The sequence below is a fragment of the Rattus norvegicus genome, chromosome 4, assembly GCF_036323735.1.
Source record: "Rattus norvegicus strain BN/NHsdMcwi chromosome 4, GRCr8, whole genome shotgun sequence".
Classification (NCBI taxonomy): Eukaryota; Metazoa; Chordata; class Mammalia; order Rodentia; family Muridae; genus Rattus; species Rattus norvegicus.
The window spans coordinates 98,419,416-98,440,322 of NC_086022.1; the positions used below are offsets into that span (position 1 = coordinate 98,419,416).

At 40.5% G+C, this 20,907-nt stretch overlaps 1 non-coding gene across 1 annotated transcript; it reads right to left on the bottom strand.

The window, feature by feature from the left end:
* Window positions 1-7,130: 7,130 nt before the first annotated feature.
* Window positions 7,131-7,263, bottom strand: LOC120102700 (small nucleolar RNA SNORA17). Its single transcript, XR_005504312.1, has one exon. It is a non-coding gene; the product is annotated as a small nucleolar RNA SNORA17 (small nucleolar RNA).
* Window positions 7,264-20,907: the final 13,644 nt, after the last annotated feature.

Here is a 20,907-nt window from a genome sequence, read left to right on the forward strand (position 1 = left end):
CACTCACTTCCTTGCCTCCTGTCTCTCACAACAGGGTCAGGAACTTCTTACAACTACAGAATCACTGTCACATGATGCTGGTTTTTCAGAAATGGAGCATGCAGCACATTTGGCATCATGAAGGCTTCTTACAAGATCTCATAGAAATGTCTTTGAGGTTAGCCAGTTCATGGCTTCTTTGAAATCTCTGTAGGTGTATTCTGAAGGCAATGGCTTAATTTCTCATGATTATGCAAAGCATACACCACATTCCCTAGGAAAAAATAGATGCCAGAACCTAGAATGTATTTGAGAAATTGAATAAGCTAAACATTATGCCAACCCAAGATAGAATACTCAGCTATAGAGGAGAAAGTTATAGATTTATGGCTGCCAAAGTTTATGTGATTTCCTATCAACCTCTTCATTCTCTGCAGGAAAGCCATGGTGCTTCATGATTTAATCTTTACACTGTTTAGTTATGGCCATGCTTTTTTTTCAGTTGTTGCTTTGGATTTTTTATGTCTTTTTAAAATGGGTATATTCACTATGTTCTATTGTTTGTTGGAATTTATAACTAATTTTCTGCTTTTCTTATTTTCTTCTATTTTGGAATCGTGATCTCTGTATGTTGAACAGACTGAATTCACATAGAATATATTTCTCAATATATGTCACAAATTCTACCATTACAAATATTTAATACATTAATCACCTTATCACAAATTCTACCATTACAGATATTTAATACATTAATCACATTCTTTTGTGAAGATTTTATATTATCTTATAGCTAAAACCATTTCTTTGGTCTGCAGGGGTTTATGATGTCACTTTTGAAAATGCAGGGTCTGTAAGTACTGGCAGAGTCATAAATTGTCTCAATGTGTTTTTCATCTTAAGATCATTTGGGTGCTAGAGAAACAATGTCATATTTTGTACCTACAGTGTTTCCCTGAGGGCTTCTGTTGAAATCTCAAGCCTTAGTACATTGACCCCATTAGAAGTTCAAGAAACTGGGAGATTGCCTGTAGTTAGGAACAAAGTAACTTCAAGTGTCTCTAAAAAAGGTTTTTCGTTTTATTCTTTTGTTTTTTGCTTTTGTTGCTAGCACTTGGCCTAAAGTGCTATAAGTCACTATATCTCTCTCATTCTTTGAACAAAGCTCTTCTACTTCATGTTTCCTGTACTGTCAGGTGAATTCACCACATTCACATGAACAATGGGCACTCTCTACCAGAGTTCTCTTTTCCACTGAAACAACTCTGTATACTCAACTCCCTCTCTCCGTGTACAAAAAACAAATGTGAGTATATTGATTTCACCCATATGTTTAAGAATTTCTATATCATCTTAAACTTGGAAGCCAACTACACCTGAAAGTGCATTTTGGCATGTCAATTTTGGTTTTGAAGTTTTAAGCCTACACTTTGATAGTTATAGGAAGGTACTCTGAAGCCCATTATTCCTCAACTATTAGCAGTATCATTTTCTCAAAATGTGACCCTTAAAATCTGAAAAAAGTCATACACACACACACACACACAGACACACAGACACACAGACACACAGACACACACACACATATTTATATATATTAAAGTAACTGATTAGAAACACACACAGATCTTAAGGTGTACACTGTTTATTCAATTTTATGAGTTAGTTGAATGTTTCTAGAAGATAGGAATGCTGAGTACCGTGACACCAATACATACTTTCATATGTAGTTATAATCCAAACGCCAAATCATTTGTTATTTAATCCAATCTAATGTAAAGGAAAGTTGAATATTTCTATAATTCTTGTCATATTTGCACACATCACTAAAGGAGGTGTGATAAGAATTCAGATCCTATTGCAGACTGGTACAACCATTCTGGAAATCAGTCTGGAGCTTCCTCAGAAAATTGGACATTGAACTGCCTGAGGATCCAGCTATACCTCTCTTGGGCATATACCCAAAAGATGCCCCAACATATAAAAAAGACACGTGCTCCACTATGTTCATAGCAGCCTTATTTATAATAGCCAGAAGCTGGAAAGAACCCAGATGCCCTTCAACAGAGGAATGGATACAGAAAATGTGGTACATCTACACAATGGAATATTACTCAGCTATCAAAAACAACGAGTTTATGAAATTCGTAGGCAAATGGTTGGAACTGGAAAATATCATCCTGAGTGAGCTAACCCAATCACAGAAAGACATACATGGTATGCACTCACTTATAAGTGGCTATTAGCCCAAATGCTTGAATTACCCTAGATGCCTAGAACAAATGAAACTCAAGACGGATGATCAACCCATTCAGAGCCTGCCCCACATGTGGCCCATACATATACAGCCACCCAATTAGACAAGATGGATGAAGCAAAGAAGTGCAGACCGACAGGAGCCGGATGTAGATCGCTCCTGAGAGACACAGCCAGAATACAGCAAATACAGAGGCGAATGCCAGCAGCAAACCACTGAACTGAGAATAGGACCCCCGTTGAAGGAATCAGAGAAAGAACTGGAAGGGCTTGAAGGGGCTTGAGACCCCATATGTACAACAATGCCAAGCAACCAGAGCTTCCAGAGACTAAGCCACTACCTAAAGACTATACATGGACTGACCCTGGACTCTGACCTCATAGGTAGGAATGAATATCCTAGTAAGAGCACCAGTGGAAGGGGAAGCCCTGGGTCCTGCTAAGACTGAACCCCCAGTGAACTAGACTGTTGGGGGGAGGGCGGCAATGGGGGGAGGGTTGGGAGGGGAACACCCATAAGGAAGGGGAGGAAGGAGGGGGATGTTGGCCTGGAAACCGGGAAAGGGAATAACACTCGAAATGTATATAAGAAATACTCAAGTTAATAAATAAAAAAAAAAAGAATTCAGATCCTAGTTGCCCTGCAAACTAATGATTTACTTGCTGTTTGAAGTTGAGAGGCATTATCATAATGCTTTGAGTGAGTTAAAGATCTAGTAGTTTCTTCTCTGTTGTGTATTCCCTGGCTGCATGATACTCTTTTTTATAACCCCAGTGTATCTTTATGTATATTATATAAAATATAGCTTACATACATTAGAAATGCCATCTCTATCTTTAAATCATTGAATAGAAATGTCATTATATTTCTCTTTCTCTCTCCCTCTCTCTCTGTGTCCCTCTGTGTCTCTCTGTCCTCTCTCTCTCTATCCCCCCCCTCTCTCTATACACACACACACACACACACACACACACACACACACACACACACACACACACACAGTCTGAGTTTGGGACCCAGGACTTAAGCTAAGTGCTGAGATGAGTAAACCTTGCAGCTGTGATGACTGCTAAATGGTTCCCAATTATTTGCTTATATGCACTGCACAGCTTTAGGTAGTCCAATATAGCTTTTACCATTGTGCCAGTATGATTGCATTCAGGATCAACCTGGACATGAGACACCCTGCTCAGTTTCATGGGTCCATGTTGTTCTTCTTTCCAGGTAAAATAAATTTAAATTGCAATTTCAGTGTTACACAGGCATTCGGAGAATGTCTCCACTCATAGGTGCCAGTTGTATCATCCAAATGACTCAGTCTTCATACTCTATGACTGCCTCCCTGGAAGACAGAGTGACTATGACTTGCCCGGAAAGTCATAGCACGAGAAGTAATTTAGATTGTTCCAGCAGAAATCAATGAAATCTCCTAAGCACCAGATCTATCTTGCAACCAGTTTGGCAGATAGAGTCCCATCAAGGTTCAGTGGCAGTGTACCTGGGTCAGATAATTCTCTCACCTACAACAGCCTGGAGTCTGACGATATGGAAATCTATTATTGTCTATAGTATAAACAGTCTCCTGTCACCATCACACTAGTCATTACATAAATCCCCATGGATGAAGAAGTGAGAGGTTAGGCTGTCCAGCTGCTTCTCCTCATGAGGGACCCTCTGAAACTCTTTCTCAGATGTCACAGATTTTTAGCAAAGGTAATGAAGAGTCATTTTGTTTGTCTAGATGAAGTTAAATCACTCACTTTGTACATCTTCGGCAATATAGCACACCAAATATCTTTTCTGCCTTAACAGAGGACACAGTCTTTCCTTTGTGGTTTTGTAGCATAAGCTGGGACTCATGAAGAAGAGTTGAAGTTTCTCCTGACATTCCAGGTGCATATTATTTAATAAAAAGACTATTTTGTTATTGTCAGTATTTAAGGGGCAGGGACTTATTACCTAGAGAAGCTGACAGTGGAAAGCATTTTTTGGTTTTCTCAGAAATGAGAGAACCCAGGTTTCAGGGAAAGGGAAGAATGCCAGTCATCATCTGTGCTGTGTCTTGAAATTCCAGAAGCTGGTACTGATGTCCCCAGCCGTCTGCATCACTTCACACAAGATTATTCTGGCCCTTATTTTCACAGCTCTGCTTATATCAAACAAATACAATTAAGTCATACTCATATGACTTCTAATTCCACTGCATGAAGTGGAATTCCTGTTTGCCTATATGAAATCATAGATAATTAAGAGTTGTCTTAAAGATGCTTCTAGAAATTGTTTTATTGAACAAGCGATATTCTGGAGCATAGTTTTGAAACAAACAAAACACCAACACAAGAACAGATTTCTTTATTCCCTTATGTTTTCAGAAATTGTGTCTGTTTAAAATCTATTTCCTTTATGTTATCTCATCTATGTATCCACCTCTCTGTGTACCTAGAGTACAGAGTCTCTCTCTCTCTCTCTCTCTCTCTCTCTCTCTCTCTCTCTCTCTCTCTCTCTCTCTGTGTGTGTGTGTGTGTGTGTGTGTGTGTGTGTGTTTCTGTATTTACTCATTCTCTCCTTCCTTTTCTCTTGGTCTCTCTTAAGCTAAGTTTTATTTATGTATTTTTCATTTTTTTTCATAGATTTCACACATGTACTCCAAACACATAATCTTTCCCAACCTTCACACCTGGAACCTTTCACCTTTGTACAGTATTACCTACCTGATGAGAGAAAAGTATCTTGTCATAGAAACTGTAGTGTCTTACAGTGTACTCTGTAGTACACACTTTTGTGTATACTTCAAAGCACGCAAATCTTCATTGCAATGACTCATTGGCTTGGTACAAGAAGACTCTGGCTTCTACTTCTCTATCAGTATTGCCCCATCACTGGGACTTCTACTGCATACCTTGTTGTGGTCCTGTGGAGGTCCTGTAGTTTTGATTTGTAGGACTTGCTGAATTATGCACTTCAGGAAGACACTGATGGGGTAGATGTTGTGGTGGGACAATTCAAAACACTGAATCTAGGCCTAAGGTTATCTTTTCTGGTCAATCCTGCTGTACTCCCTCATGCTCTTGTTGTAGGCTCACCAGCAACCTCCACAATCAGTGCCAGATCTGTCTTGCCCTCCAGGTGAGGTTCAGGGCCATCTCTTCGTAAGGATGCAGCTCGTGATAGACATGACCTGTTCTTCTACTCTAATGACCTTAGGAGCAGTGGAGAAGTGGTGAGAGAGAGAGAGAGAGAGAGAGAATAGGAAGGTATGTCTTCCTTGTCTGCACCATTCACAGCTGACAAGATGTAGGGTCAGCTGTATTTTGCTCAGGCTTTTGGGGTTGGCTCTTCTGCATCCTGCATAGGCATGGCCAGTTCTAATGTGCTGCCCAGGTGAGATGCAGTGCCTTTTGTCTAAAGTGCTGTGGGAATTGAGGGTCAGAGCCAGCTCTCCTGCTCTCATAACCCCATTGAGGTCAACTCTCTTGTCCTCTTCCAGAAACAAGGGCAAAATGGCTAAGATGTGATTTCTCTCTCCTACTGCACAGCAGCAGCGGTGGGGTCAGCTCCTCCATGCTCATTAACTCAAGTCTATCTCCCTTACAACCTTCTCATCTAGGGTCAGTTCGCCTATGCTGTACAGATGAGATTCAAGGTCTAGTTTCTGGGATGCTACAGCATGTAATGGACAGAACCAGATCTCCCACCTCCCACTTCAATATCCTTGGAGCCAGTTTTTCAGCCTGTTATAGGTGGCAAAAGGCGAGGAGGGACATCTCTCCCTTGTGCATGGGACCACATGGCAGAGAAGTGGCAGAATCAGCTTTCTCAGGACCAGGCCCTCATGTCCAGCTCTTCTGTCCCCTGTCATCAGGACCAACTCTATAGTGCTGCTTAGGCAAGTTGCCCAATCTGCTGTTCTGAGTGTTGCACCTGAAGAAGTCAAGTCTAACTCTCTGGTTTCATCGTGATAGCACAGTGTCTCCTGCTTGCCATAGGTGGTAATGTATGAGGACTCTCTCTCTCTCTCTCTCTCTCTCTCTCTCTCTCTCTCTCTCTCTCCCTCCCTCTCTCTCCCTACAGGAGAAAAGTGCTAAGGCAAACTATCTCATGCTTGTTTCTATCCTCTTGGCCAGCTCACCCACAACTCCTGCAATGTGTGGACCCTTACTTTCCCAAGTACTTCAAGTGGCTAGGGCCAGGGTCAGCTTTCCTACACCCATGTCCCTACGACCAGCTGTACTACAAGGAGTAGGTGAGGGGTAGAGCCAGTTTTGCACTGCCCTCAGACATCAGTATGTCCCCAGGGCAGCAGCTCAGTCCATCTATGTCTACCTGGACTTTGATGGTAACTGACCCTGCTGCTATAGGGCCAAGAACCCTTTCTTAGTCTCAGGTGCATACTCAGCTACTCCCATCATCTGTTCTTCATAAGTCTTGAGTCTCCAGTTCTGCCTCTCTTTTTTTGTGTCCGCATCCTTCTGCTTCTCCTTCTTTTTCACTTCTCTACCACATTTTTGCTTCTCTTAGCTCTGCTTGTGGCCTCTGAGTATCTCGGGTTTTCGCAGGTGTGGTCTAAGGAGTGCTATGTCCTTATCAGGTATTCTGGTTCTAGGCAGGGATCATCTGAGGCATGGTCTGTTTTCCAGGCCTCCCCTCAGCTAGACTCTTGGTCATATCAGTTTTGGTCCTTGTTTGGGCTCCATGTTGTCAGTGTGGTTGTTGTCTTGTGCTTGGTCCTTGTTCTGTCTGCCAGAGTTTCCCTTTGCAACGGTTGCCTCTCACTCCTGCCTAGGGACTATGGTCCTAAGTGTAGTTCTTCTAGTTTCTGTCTCCTTGTTATTAGATACTGTCTGGGCCTGCCTGGCTACATTCTGGTTGTCTTTTTAGTGTTGCGGTTTTAGGGAATGCTTGGCTACTAATCATTCAGATGTTTATAGGTCAGAATACTGATAGGAGACACATCCTCTCTCTTATCTGCCACCTAATGACACGTGTGTGGCACAAAGGAAACACCTTCTATACCTGTAGATGGCAGAAGTACACTACAATTGTAATTAGTGCAATTTTATACATCTGAGAAGAATCAAGTAAGAAGATTAAATACCAATATTCTAGGCCTCATATTTTCTTATTTATGCTGTCATTTAACTTTCCACATAAATTCTAGGTGGAATTTACCAACATTCAATACTCTTTCAGGCATATTATTGGCAATACATTGAGATTATTTGCAAATTGGATATGATATACTTTTAAAATCCATTTATGAGACTGGAGAAAATGTCCAGTTAGTTGTTAATAGCATTTGTGCTCTTGATAGTGGTCTGTGATTGACTCTTATGCACTAGGTGACCCACTACTGTCTTTATCTTCATTGCCAGAGAATTCAGTACCATTCTGTCCTTTGAGGGACAGTTATATAATGCCCTTACAACATTGTAAGCAAAGATATATAAGTTTTTAAAGAACAGTAGCTCACATTATGACCACAGATATATTCTCTATTCATTTTTATGTCCTTTAATGTTCAAGGGATTTTTTTTACCCTCAAAGGATATACAGAAAAATTCCTCCCTTTGGGAAATACAGGAAAAGACAGGCAAACAGAAGGAAGCCTTTAAAGAGGAAACACATAAACCCCTTAAAGAGATATAGGAAAATACCATCAAATAGGTGAAGTAATTGAACAAAATATCCCAGATCTAAATATGGAAATAGAAACAATAATGAAATCACAAATGAAGGATCCATTGAGATGGAAAACCTAGGAAAGACATTAGAAGCTAGAGAGTCAAGCATCTCGAACAGAACTCAGGGGATTGAAAAGAGAATCTCAGACATAGAATATAACAACACCTCAGTCAAAGAAAACACAAGGTGTAAAAAGCTCCTAACCTAAAACACCTAGGAAATTTGGAGCAGAATGAAAAGACCAAATCTAAGGATAATAGAAATAGAAGAAAGTGAAGATTCCTATAACAGAGTGCCAGAAACCATCTTCAACAAAATCATAGAAAAAAATTTCTTAACCTAAAAAATGTTGGCCATAAACATACAAGACACCTACAGAACACCAAAGGTATTGGACCAGAAAAGAAAATCCTTTCTCCACATAATAATGAAAACACCAAATGCACAGAAAGAATATTAAAAGTTGTAAGGAAAAGGCCAAGTTCATATGAATGCATATATATGGTTGTAGGATCAGACATCTCAACAGACTCTAAAAACCAGAAGATGTTGGACCGATCTCTTACAGACCTGGAAAAACCACAGACGCGAGCTAAGATTACTATATCCATCAAAAATATTAATTACCATAAATGGAGAAACCAAGATGTTTTATGAAAAAACAAATGTAAACAGTCTAAATCTAAAGTATCTTTGCTATTTTGTGCCATTTATATACTGTCAGAATTTTATTTTTGCAGATTGCTTGAATTTGGGTATTAAATATACTAATTTTTGGTGTGACTCTTCTTTTTTCCAATAGATCTTTTCTCATTTTTATTTTATTTTTTGTTGGATATTTTCTTTATTTACATTTCAAATGTTTTCCTCTTTAACAATTTCCTCTCCTTAATCCCTCTATCTCATCTCACTATCCCTGCTTCTATGAGGATGCTTCCACACTCACCCACCTACTCCCTCCTGCCTCCCTGCCCCAGCATTACTCTATATTGGGGCATCTAGTTTCCACAAGACCAAGGTTCTCTACTCCCTTCAATGACCATCAAGGCCATTATCTGCTACATATGCTGCTGGAGCCATGGGTCTCTCCGTGTGTACTTTTTGGTTGATGGTTTAGTCCCTTGGAGCTCTTCTAATAAACACAAATTGCTTTACACTCATTCTATTCTTGATTTCTTCAAAATGTGCTTGAGAGTCTGCCTCAATTTCCTCCATTAGAGGGAGGTATAGATTTTGCTTATTTACTACAGTGATTACTACTCAGTCACTATTTCTATAAGGTCTTTTAATTTTCTATTTTCAAATTGTTGTGCAATCACAGGTAGTTTGAAACAGTAATAAACAGGAATTCTGTACCTTGCACACAACATTCTTGGGCCGATATCTTTTAAATAGGATAAATGAGGAAACTGAAAGAATTTTCGTATTACTACTGAGCTCATTTGCATTTATTTCCTTCCAGTGATAGTTGTGTGTGCATTTTTGGTGTCTGTAAGTATACTGGTCATGTAACTAGTGTTTGTTTTCAGAGCCATAATTATTTATTCACCTGCACTTCTACCACAGAACTCACTGGAGTCAGTACCCTTTCCCTATTCATAGCAAGGACTACAGAAAAAGCTTACACAATATGTACAATTTGATATTGTTCTATTTTACTCTGTAGCCTTGCCAAGCTGTACACATGAAGAATTACCTTTTCTTTGCTTGCAAGTAGCAGTCCATGGTATTGAAGAACCCCACTTCACCATGTTACTAGAGGAGGAACATTTAGAACTTACCTAGTTCTAGCTGCATCTGGAAGAATTTTTTTATTTTGTCTTATTTATTTATTTATTTATTTATTTATTTATTTATTTATTTATATATATTATATATATATATTTTATTAACTTGAGTATTTCTTATATACATTTCGAGTGTTATTCCCTTTCCCGGTTTCCAGGCAAACATCCCCCTCCAACCTCCCCTTCCTTATGGGTGTTCCCCTCCCAACCCTCCCCCATTGCCGCCCTCCCCCCATAGTCTAGTTCACTGGGGGTTCAGTCTTAGCAGGACCCAGGGCTTCCCCTTCCACTGGTGCTCTTACTAGGATATTCATTGCTACCTATGGGGTCAGAGTCCAGGGTCAGTCCATGTATAGTCTTTAGGTAGTGGCTTAGTCCCTGGAAGCTCTGGTTGCTTGACATTGTTGTACATATGGGGTCTCGAGCCCCTTCAAGCTCTTCCAGTTCTTTCTCTGATTCCTTCAACGGGGGTCCTATTCTCAGTTCAGTGGTTTGCTGCTGGCATTCGCCTCTGTATTTGCTGTATTCTGGCTGTGTATCTCAGGAGCGATCTACATCCGGCTCCTGTCGGTCTGCACTTCTTTGCTTCATCCATCTTGTCTAATTGGGTGGCTGTATATGTATGGGCGACATGTTGGGCAGGCTCTGAATGGGTGTTCCTTCAGTCTCTGTTTTAATCTTTGCCTCTCCCTTCCCTGCCAAGGGTATTCTTTTTCCTCATTTAAAGAAGGAGTGAAGCATTCACATTTTGATCATCCATCTTAGGTTCGTTTGTTCTAGGGATCTAGGGTAATTCAAGCATTTGGGCTAATAGCCACTTTTCAATGAGTGCATACCATGTATGTCTTTCTGTGATTGGGTTAGCTCACTCAGGATGATGTTTTCCAGTTCCAACCATTTGCCTACGAATTTCATAAACTCGTTGTTTTTGATAGCTGAGTAATATTCCATTGTGTAGATGTACCACATTTTCGGTATCCATTCCTCTGTTGAAGGGCATCTGGGTTCTTTCCAGTTTCTGGCTATTATAAATAAGGCTGCTATGAACATAGTGGAGCACGTGTCTTTTTTATATGTTGGGGCATCATTTGGGTATATGCCCAAGAGAGGTATAGCTGGATCCTCAGGCAGTTCAATGTCCAATTTTCTGAGGAAGCTCCAGACTGATTTCCAGAATGGTTGTACCAGTTTGCAATCCCACCAACAATGGAGGAGTGTTCCTCTTTCTCCACATCCTCGCCAGCATCTGCTGTCACCTGAGTTTTTGATCTTAGCCATTCTCACTGGTGTGAGGTGAAATCTCAGGGTTGTTTTGATTTGCATTTCCCTTATGACTAAAGATGTTGAACATTTCTTTAGGTGTTTCTCAGCCATTCGGCATTCCTCAGCTGTGAATTCTTTGTTTAGCTCTGAACCCCATTTTTAATAGGGTTATTTGTTTCCCTGCGGTCTAACTTCTTGAGTTCTTTGTATATTTTGGATATAAGGCCTCTATCTGTTGTAGGATTGGTAAAGATCTTTTCCCAATCTATTGGTTGCCGTTTTGTCCTAACCACAGTGTCCTTTGCCTTACAGAAGCTTTGCAGTTTTATGAGATCCTATTTGTCGATTCTTGATCTTATAGCGTAAGCCATTGGTGTTTTGTTCAGGAAATTTTTTCCAGTGCCCATGTGTTCCAGATGCTTCCCTAGTTTTTCTTCTATTAGTTTGAGTGTGTCTGGTTTGATGTGGAGGTCCTTGATCCACTTGGACTTAAACTTTGTACAGGGTGATAAGCATGGATCGATCTGCATTCTTCTACATGTTGCCCTCCAGTTGAACCAGCACCATTTGCTGAAAATGCTATCTTTTTTCCATTGGATGGTTTTGGCTCCTTTGTAAAAAATCAAGAGACCATAGGTGTGTGGGTTCATTTCTGGGTCTTCAATTCTATTCCATTGGTCTATCTGTCTGTCTCTGTACAAATACCATGCAGTTTTTATCACTATTGCTGTGTAATACTGCTTGAGTTCAGGGATAGTGATTCCCCCTGAAGTCCTTTTATTGTTGAGGATAGCTTTAGCTATTCTGGGTTTTTTGTTATTCCAGAAGAATTTGCAAATTGTTCTGTCTAACTCTTTGAAGAATTGGATTGGTATTTTGATGGGGATTGCATTGAATCTGTAGATTGCTTTTGGTAAAATGGCCATTTTTACTATATTAATCCTGCCAATCCATGAGCATGGGAGATCTTTCCATCTTCTGAGGTCTTCTTCAATTTCTTTCCTCAGTGTCTTGAAGTTCTTATTGTACAGATCTTTTACTTGCTTGGTTAAAGTCACACCGAGGTACTTTATATTATTTGGGTCTATTAGGAAGGGTGTCGTTTCCCTAATTTCTTTCTCGGCTTGTTTCTCTTTTGTGTAGAGGAAGGCTACTGATTTATTAGAGTTAATTTTATACCCAGCCACTTTGCTGAAGTTGTTTATCAGGTTTAGTAGTTCTCTGGTGGAACTTTTGGGATCACTTAAATATACTATCATGTCATCTGCAAATAGTGATATTTTGACCTCTTCCGATCTGTATCCCCTTGATCTCCTTTTGTTATCTGATTGCTCTGGCTAGAACCTCAAGAACTATATTGAATAAGTAGGGAGAGAGTGGGCAGCCTTGTCTAGTCCCTGATTTTAGTGGGATTGCTTCAAGTTTCTCTCCATTTAGTTTAATGTTAGCAACTGGTTTGCCGTATATGGCTTTTACTATGTTTAGGTATGGGCCTTGAATTCCTATTCTTTCCAGGACTTTTATCATGAAGGGGTGTTGAATTTTGTCAAATGCTTTCTCAGCATCTAATGAAACGATCATGTGGTTCTGTTCTTTCAGTTTGTTTATATAATGGATCACGTTGATGGTTTTCCGTATATTAAACCATCCCTGCATGCCTGGGATGAAGCCTACTTGATCATGGTGGATGATTGTTTTGATGTGCTCTTGAATTCGGTTTGCCAGAATTTTATTGAGTATTTTTGCGTCGATATTCATAAGGGAAATTGGTCTGAAGTTCTCTTTCTTTGTTGGGTCTTTGTGTGGGTTAGGTATAAGAGTAATTGGGGCTTCGTAGAAGGTATTCGGTAGTGATCCATCTGTTTCAATTTTGTGGAATAGTTTGGATAATATTGGTATGAGGTCTTCTATGAAGGTTTGATAGAATTCTGCACTAAACCCGTCTGGACCTGAGCTCTTTTTGGTTGGGAGACCTTTAATGACTGCTTCTATTTCCTTAGGAGTTATGGGGTTGTTTAACTGGTTTATCTGTTCCTGATTTAACTTTGGTACCTGGTATCTGTCTAGGAAGTTGTCCATTTCCTGAAGATTTTCAAGTTTTGTTGAATATAGGTTTTTATAGTAAGATCTGATGATTTTTTGAATTTCCTCTGAATCTGTAGTTATGTCTCCCTTTTCACTTCTGATTTTGTTAATTTGGACGCACTCTCTGTGTCCTCTCATTAGTCTGGCTAAGGGTTTATCTATCTTGTTGATTTTCTCAAAGAACCAACTTTTGGTTCTGTTGATTCTTTCTATGGTCCTTTTTGTTTCTACTTGGTTGATTTCAGCTCTGAGTTTGATTATTTCCTGCCTTCTACTCCTCCTGGGTGTATTTGCTTCTTTTTGTTCTAGAGCTTTTAGGTGTGCTGTCAAGCTGCTGACATATGCTCTTTCCTGTTTCTTTCTGCAGGCACTCAGCGCTATGAGTTTTCCTCTTAGTACAGCTTTCATTGTGTCCCATAAGTTTGGGTATGTTGTATCTTCATTTTCATTAAATTCTGAAAAGTTTTTAATTTCTTTCTTTATTTCTTCCTTGACCAGGTTATCATTGAGTAGAGCATTGTTCAATTTCCATGTATATGTGGGCATTCTTCCCTTATTGTTATTGAAGACCAGTTTTAGGCCGTGGTGGTCCGATAGCAAGCATGGGATTATTTCTATCTTTCTGTACCTGTTGAGGCCCGTTTTTTGACCAATTATATGGTCAGTTTGGAGAACGTACTATTAGGAGCTGAGAAGAAGGTATATCCTTTCGCTTTAGGATAGAATGTTCTATAAATATCCGTTAAGTCCATTTGGCTCATGACTTCTCTTAGTCTGTCTACATCTCTGTTCAATTTCTGTTTCCATGATCTGTCCATTGATGAGAGTGGGGTGTTGAAATCTCCCACTATTATTGTGTGAGATGCAATGTGTGTTTTGAGCTTTAGTAAGGTTTCTTTTACATATGTAGGTGCCCTTGTATTTGGGGCATAGATATTTAGGATTGAGAGTTCATCTTGGTGGATTTTTCCTTTGATGAATATGAAGTGTCCTTCCTTATCTTTTTTGATGACTTTTAATTGAAAATTGATTTTATTTGATATTAGAATGGCTACTTCAGCTTGCTTCTTCTGACCATTTGCTTGGAAAGTTGTTTTCCAGCCTTTCACTCTGAGGTAGTGTCTGTCTTTGTCTCTGAGGTGTGTTTCCTATAGGCAGCAGAATGCAGGGTCCTCGTTGCGTATCTAGTTTGTTAATCTATTTCTTTTTATTGGGTAGTTGAGTCCATTGATGTTGAGAGATATTAAGGAATATTGATTATTGCTTCCCATTATATTCATATTTGGATGTGAGGTTATGTTTGTGTGCTTTCATTCTCTTTGTTTTGTTGCCAAGACGATTAGTTTCTTGCTTCTTCTAGGGTATAGCTTGCCTCCTTATGTTGGGCTTTACCATTTATTATCCTTTGTAGTGCTGGATTTGTAGAAAGATATTGTGTAAATTTGGTTTTGTCATGGAATATCTTGGTTTCTCCATCTATGTTAATTGAGAGTTTTGCTGGATACAGTAACCTGGGCTGGCATTTGTGTTCTCTTAGGGTCTGTATGACATCAGTTCAGGATCTTCTGGCCTTCATAGTTTCTTGCGAGAACTCTGGTGTGATTCTGATAGGTCTGCCTTTATGTTACTTAACCTTTTTCCCTTATTGCTTTTAATATTCTTTCTTTATTTTGTGTGTTTGGTGTTTTGACAATTATGTGACGGGAGGTGTTTCTTTTCAGGTCCAATCTATTTGGAGTTCTGTAGGCTTCTTGTATGTCTATGGGTATCTCTTTTTTTTAGGTTAGGGAAGTTTTCTTCTATGATTTTGTTGAAGATATTTACTGGTCTTTGAGCTGGGAGTCTTCACTCTATTTTATACCTTTTATCCTTAGGTTTGATGTTCTCATTGAGTCCTGGATTTCCTGTATGTTTTGGACCAGTAGCTTTTTCCGCTTTACATTATCTTTGACAGTTGAGTCAATGATTTCTATGGAATCTTCTGCTCCTGAGATTCTCTCTTCCATCTCTTGTATTCTGTTGGTGAAGCTTGTATCTACAGCTCCTTGTCTCTTCTTTTGGTTTTCTATATCCGAGGTTGTTTCCATGTGTTCTTTCTTGATTGCTTCTATTTCCATTTTTAATTCCTTCAACTGTTTGATTGTGTTTTCCTGGAATTCTTTCAGGGATTTTTGCGATTCTTTCAGGGATTTTTGCGATTCCTCTCTGTAGGCTTCTACTTGTTTATTAATGTTTTCCTGTGTTTCCCTAAGGGAGTTCTTCACGTCTTTCTTGAAGTCCTCCAGCATCATGATCAAATATGATTTTGAAACTAGATCTTGCTTTTCTGGTGTGTTTGGATATTCCATGTTTGTTTTGGTGGGAGAATTGGGCTCCGATGATGCCATGTAGTCTTGGTTTCTGTTGCTTGTGTTCCTGCGCTTGCCTCTCGCCATCATATTATCTCTAGTGTTACTTTGTTCTGCTATTTCTGACAGTGGCTAGACTGTCCTATAAGCCTGTGTGTCAGGAGTGCTGTAGACCTGTTTTCCTCTCTTTCAGTCAGTTATGGGGACAGAGTGTTCTTCTTTCGGGCGTGTAGTTTTTCCTCTCTACAGGTCTTCAGCTGTTCCTGTGGGCCTGTGTCTTGAGTTCACCAGGCAGCTTTCTTGCAGCAGAAAAGTTGGTCTTACCTGTGGTCCTGAGGCTCAAGTTCGATCGTGGGGTGCTGCCCACGGGCTCTCTGCAGTGGCAGCAACCAGGAAGATATGCGCCGCCCCTTCCAGGAGCTTCAGTGCACCAGGGTTCCAGATGGCCTTTGGTGTTTTCCTCTGGCGTCCGAGATGTGTGTGCAGAGAGCAGTCTCTTCTGGTTTCCCAGGCTTGTCTGCCTCTCTGAAGGTTTAGCTCTCCCTCCCACGGGATTTCGGTGCAGAGAACTGTTTATCTGGTCTGTTTCCTTCAGGTTCCGGCGGTGTCTCAGGCAGGGGTCCTGCCGCTCCTGGGCCCTCCCCCATGGGAGCCCAGAGGCCTTATACAGTTTCCTCTTGGGCCAGGGATGTGGGCAGGGGTGGGCAGTGTTGGTGGTCTCTTCCGCTCTGCAGCCTCAGGAGTGCCCACCTGACCAGGCGGTTGGGTCTCTCTCTCACGGGGTCTGGGAGCAGAGAGCTGCTGCAGGCCGGGATCCGCGGGTGTGGGACTTCCAGTAAACACAGGACGTGCCCGGTCCTAGAGGAATTCTGCCTCCGTGTGTTCCGAGCTCACCAGGCAGCTTTCTTGCAGCAGAAAAGTTGGTCTTACCTGTGGTCCCGAGGCTCAAGTTCGCTCGTGGGGTGCTGCCCACGGGCTCTCTGCAGCGGCAGCAACCAGGAAGATATGCGCCGCCTCTTCTGGGAGCTTCAGTGCACCAGGGTTCCAGATGGCCTTTGGCGTTTTCCTCTGGCGTCCAAGATGTGTTTGCAGAGAGCAGTCTCTTCTGGTTTCCCAGGCTTGTCTGCCTCTCTGAAGGTTTAGCTCTCCCTCCCACGGGATTTGGGTGCAGAGAACTGTTTATCCGGTCTGTTTCCTTCAGGTTCCGGCGGTGTCTCAGACAGGGGTCCTGCCGCTCCTGGGCCCGCCCCCATGGGAGCCCAGAGGCCTTATACAGTTTCCTCTTGGGCCAGGGATGTGGGCAGGGGTGGGCAGTGTTGGTGGTCTCTTCCGCTCTGCAGCCTCAGGAGTGCCCACCTGACCAGGCAGTTGGGTCTCTCTCTCACGGGGTCTGTTATTTATATATTTTTACACTCCAGATTTTATTCCCCTCCCTGTACACCTCCAGTTCCACATCACATACCTCCTCTCCCTCCACCCCTCCACCACCACCCTTGTCTCCACAAGACAGTCCCTACCCCCCCTCCCAACCAGACCTCTAAACATTGTGGGGCCTCCAGTCTCTTGAGGATTAGGCGCATTTTCTCTGACTGAACCCGGACCAGGTTGTCCTATGCTGTATGTGTGTTGGAGGCCTCAAGTCCTCTGGAGTATGCTGTCTGGTTGGTGATTCAGTGTCTGAAAGATCTCGGGGGTTCAGATTAATTGAGACTGCTGGTCCTCCTTCAGGGATGCCCCCTCCTCACCTTCCTTCAACTTTTCCCTAATTTAACCAGAGGGGTCAGCAGCTTCTGTTCACTGGATGAATGCAACTATCTGCATCTGAATCAGTTACTTGTTGGATCTTTTGGAGGGCAGTCATTATAGGTCCCTTTTTTGTGAACACCATAGCCTTAGTAATCGTGTCAGATCTTGGGGCCTCCCCTTGAGCTGTATCCCACTTTGGGTCTGTCACTGGACCTTCTTTTCCTTAGACTCTTCTGCATTTCCATTCCTGCATTTCTTTCAGGCAGCAACAGTTATGGATCAGAGCTTTGACCTGTGGGATAGCAACCCCTATCCCTCACTTGATGCTCTGTGTTTCAATAAGTTCCCTCTCCCCAGTGTAGGGCATTTCTTCCAGGGTCCTCCCACCCCTTGAGTACTGAGACACTCTCACTTCTCAGATCTCTGCTACATTCCAGAGTGACCTCCCAACCTTCCTCCTGAGGTGTCCTGCTTCCATTCTGTCTGCTGACCTTAGGGTTGCAGTCCTTTTCTCCCAACTAATATCAGATCAAGTTCTCCTCTCCCCCAACCCCCATCCCCTATCCGTCCTCTCTCTCTCCATCCCTCCCTCCCCTCTTGTGGTTCCTTTCTTCACTTTCCCAAGTTGAACTGAGGTGCCCTCACTTGGACCCTTCAGCTTGTTGAAATTTTGGAAGAACTCTTATCAAGCATTTTTTACTTTTACTAATTTTGGTGTGAAAATGAGTTTTCATTTCTCTGCAAAGAGACCCAAGTATTTTTTTTAATACTTGAATTGTATAATAATTCTCCTTTTAGTGGTAGAAACATTTGCAAAAGTACTTTTGAGTGTTATCACTTTATAGTCTCATTAAAAATATCTGATTATCCACCTCTCTTGAATCCTTACATTCAGGATGCTAATAGTATATTTTAAGTTTTGCCATTCCATACATAGCTTTAAAAAGACTTTCTATACCTAGTTATGATATTTAACTTTTTAAAAAATTTCTATGTTTTCTTCATATCTTATTCAGGTTATTATCCATGCCTATACTTTTCTGTTTTTGGCTTAGACTCTTTATATTGTTAATGGTGTAATTTTATTCATTTTGATTTTTTTGTTGTACATCCTAAAAAAAGACCCCATGTGAATACATAATTTCTATACCTTGCATTTTAAGTTGTAATACATCATTATACCCACCAGCTAAATTCTATTGTAGATTCAAATTTTTGAGGTCTAAACAGTTAATATTTCCTCTTATGTAGTTGTAATTAAGTCAGCAAACCACATAAAAATCAATTGATCATTATTTGTATCCTTTCTGGCTCTATAAGCACATTTTCACTTACAGTCTATTATCTGATTAAATTGTGGATTTTAACTATTGTCATTTTTGATGCAGTAAATAAGCACTTACATGTATTTTAACCTATTCTCTCCACTCATCACTTTCTTGGAATATTTTATTAAATTACTTATACTCTATCAAAATTATTATGAATATATAATTTCATATAAAGTTCTTGATGTATTTTCTATTACTTTTCTTTCTTTTCATAATTGCATATTTTTATTTACATTTCAAATGTTATTCCCTTTCCTGGTTTCCATAAGCTCCCTATCCGATCCCGACTCCCCATTCTTCTATGAGGGTGTTCTACCTCCCCAACACACCCTTACTACTTTCCCCATGTTATTCCCCTAAATTGGAGGTCCAGTCTTGGCAGGACAAAGTCTTCTCCTCCCATTGGTGCCCATCAAGGCCATCCTATAATAGAGATGCAGTTGGAGTAATGGGTCTGCACATGAGTAGTCTTTGGGTAGTGGTTTTGTCCCTGGGAGGTCTGGTTAGTTGGTGTTGTTGTTCTTATGGGATTGCAAACCTCTTCAGCTCCTTGAAACCTTACTCTAACTCCTCCAATGGGGAACCCATTCTCAGGTCATTCGTTGGCTGCTAGCATTCACCTTTATGTTTGTTATGCTTTGGTTGAGACTCTCAGGAGACAGTTATATCAGTCTCTTGTCAGCATGTACTTCTTGGCTTCATCAATATTGTCTAGGTTTGGTGGATATATATATATGGACTGGATACCAAAGTGGGACAGACTCTGCTCATTGCTTCAGTCTGTGTTCTAAACTTTTTCTTCATTTCTATTCCTATGAATATTTTTATTTCCCCCTTTATGAAGAGCTGAACTATCTGCACTTTGGTCATCCTTCTTTAGCTTCATTTGGTCTTTGGTTTGTATCTTGGGTAATTCGAGGTTTGGGGCTAATATCCACTTATTAGTGAGTATATAGCATTTGTGTGTTTTTGTGATTGGGTTACCTCACTCAGGATGATATTTTCTAGTTCATCTTTTGACATAGAATTCATGAAGTTATTGTTTTTGATAACTGAGTAGTACTCAACTGTTTAGATATACCACAATTTCTGTACCCGTTCCTCTGTTGAAGGGCATATGGGTTCTTTCCTGCTACTAGTTATTATAAATAAGGCTGCTATGAACAAAGTGGAGCATGTGTCCTTGTTTTACGTTGGAGCATCATGTGGGTATATGCCCAGGAGAGGTATATCTGGGTCCTCAGTTAGTGCAATGTCCAATTTTCTGAGGAACCTCAAGACTGATTTCCAGAGTGGTTGTACCAGTTGTAATCCCACCAACAATATAGTCGTGTTCTTCTTTCTCCACATCCTTGCCAGCATCTGTTCTCACCTGAGCATTTGTTCTTAGCCATTCTGTCTGGTGTCAGGTGGAATCTCAGGGTTGTTTTTATTTGCAGTTTGCTGATGACTAAGGATGTGGAACATTTCTTTAGGAACTTCTCAGAAATTTGATAATCTTCAGCTGAGAATTCTTTCTTCATCTGTACCCTAATATTTAATAGATTTATTTGATTCTCTGAAGTCTACCTTCTTGAGTTTTTTGTATATATTGTATTTTACCCCTCTATTTGATGAAGGGTAGAGAAAGGTCATTTTCCAATCTGTTGTTTGCTGTTTTGTTCTAATGACAATGTCCTTTGCTTTATAGAAACTTTGCAATTTTATGAGGTCCCACTTATTTATTCTTGATTTTATTGCATAAGCCATTGGTGTTTTGTTCAGGAAAATTTCCCTGGTGCCCATGTGTTTCAGGCTCCTCCCTACTTTTCATTCTATTAGGTTGAGTCTATCTGGTTTTATTTGGAAGTCATGGATGCACTTGGATTTAGGCCAATATAGGCAATGAGAATGGGTCAATGTGCATTCTTCCACATGTTGACCTTCAGTTCAACCAGCATCATTTTTTGAAAATACTATCCTTTTTGCAATTGGATGGTTAAGCTCCTTTGTCAGAAATCAAGTGACCATATGTGTGTGGGTTCATTTCTTCAATTGTATTCCATTGATCTACCTGTCTCTCTCTGAACCAATACCATACAGCTTTTATCACTATTGCTCTGTAATATAGCTTGAAGTCAGGGATGGTGATTCCCCTAGAACATCTTTTATTGTTGAGGATCCTTTTGTCTATCCTGTTTTTTTTTTATTCCAGATGAATTTGCAAATTGCTGTTTCTTACTCTACAAAGAATTGATTTAGAATTTTGATGGAGATTGCATTGAATCTGTAGATTGATTTTTGGCAAAATGAACATTTTTACTATATTAATCCTGCCAATCTATTAGCATGGGAGGCCTTTCCATCTTCTGAGATCTTCTTCAATTTCTTTCTTCAGAGACTTGAAGTTCTTGTCATACAGATCTTTCCCTTGCTTGTTTAGAGTAACA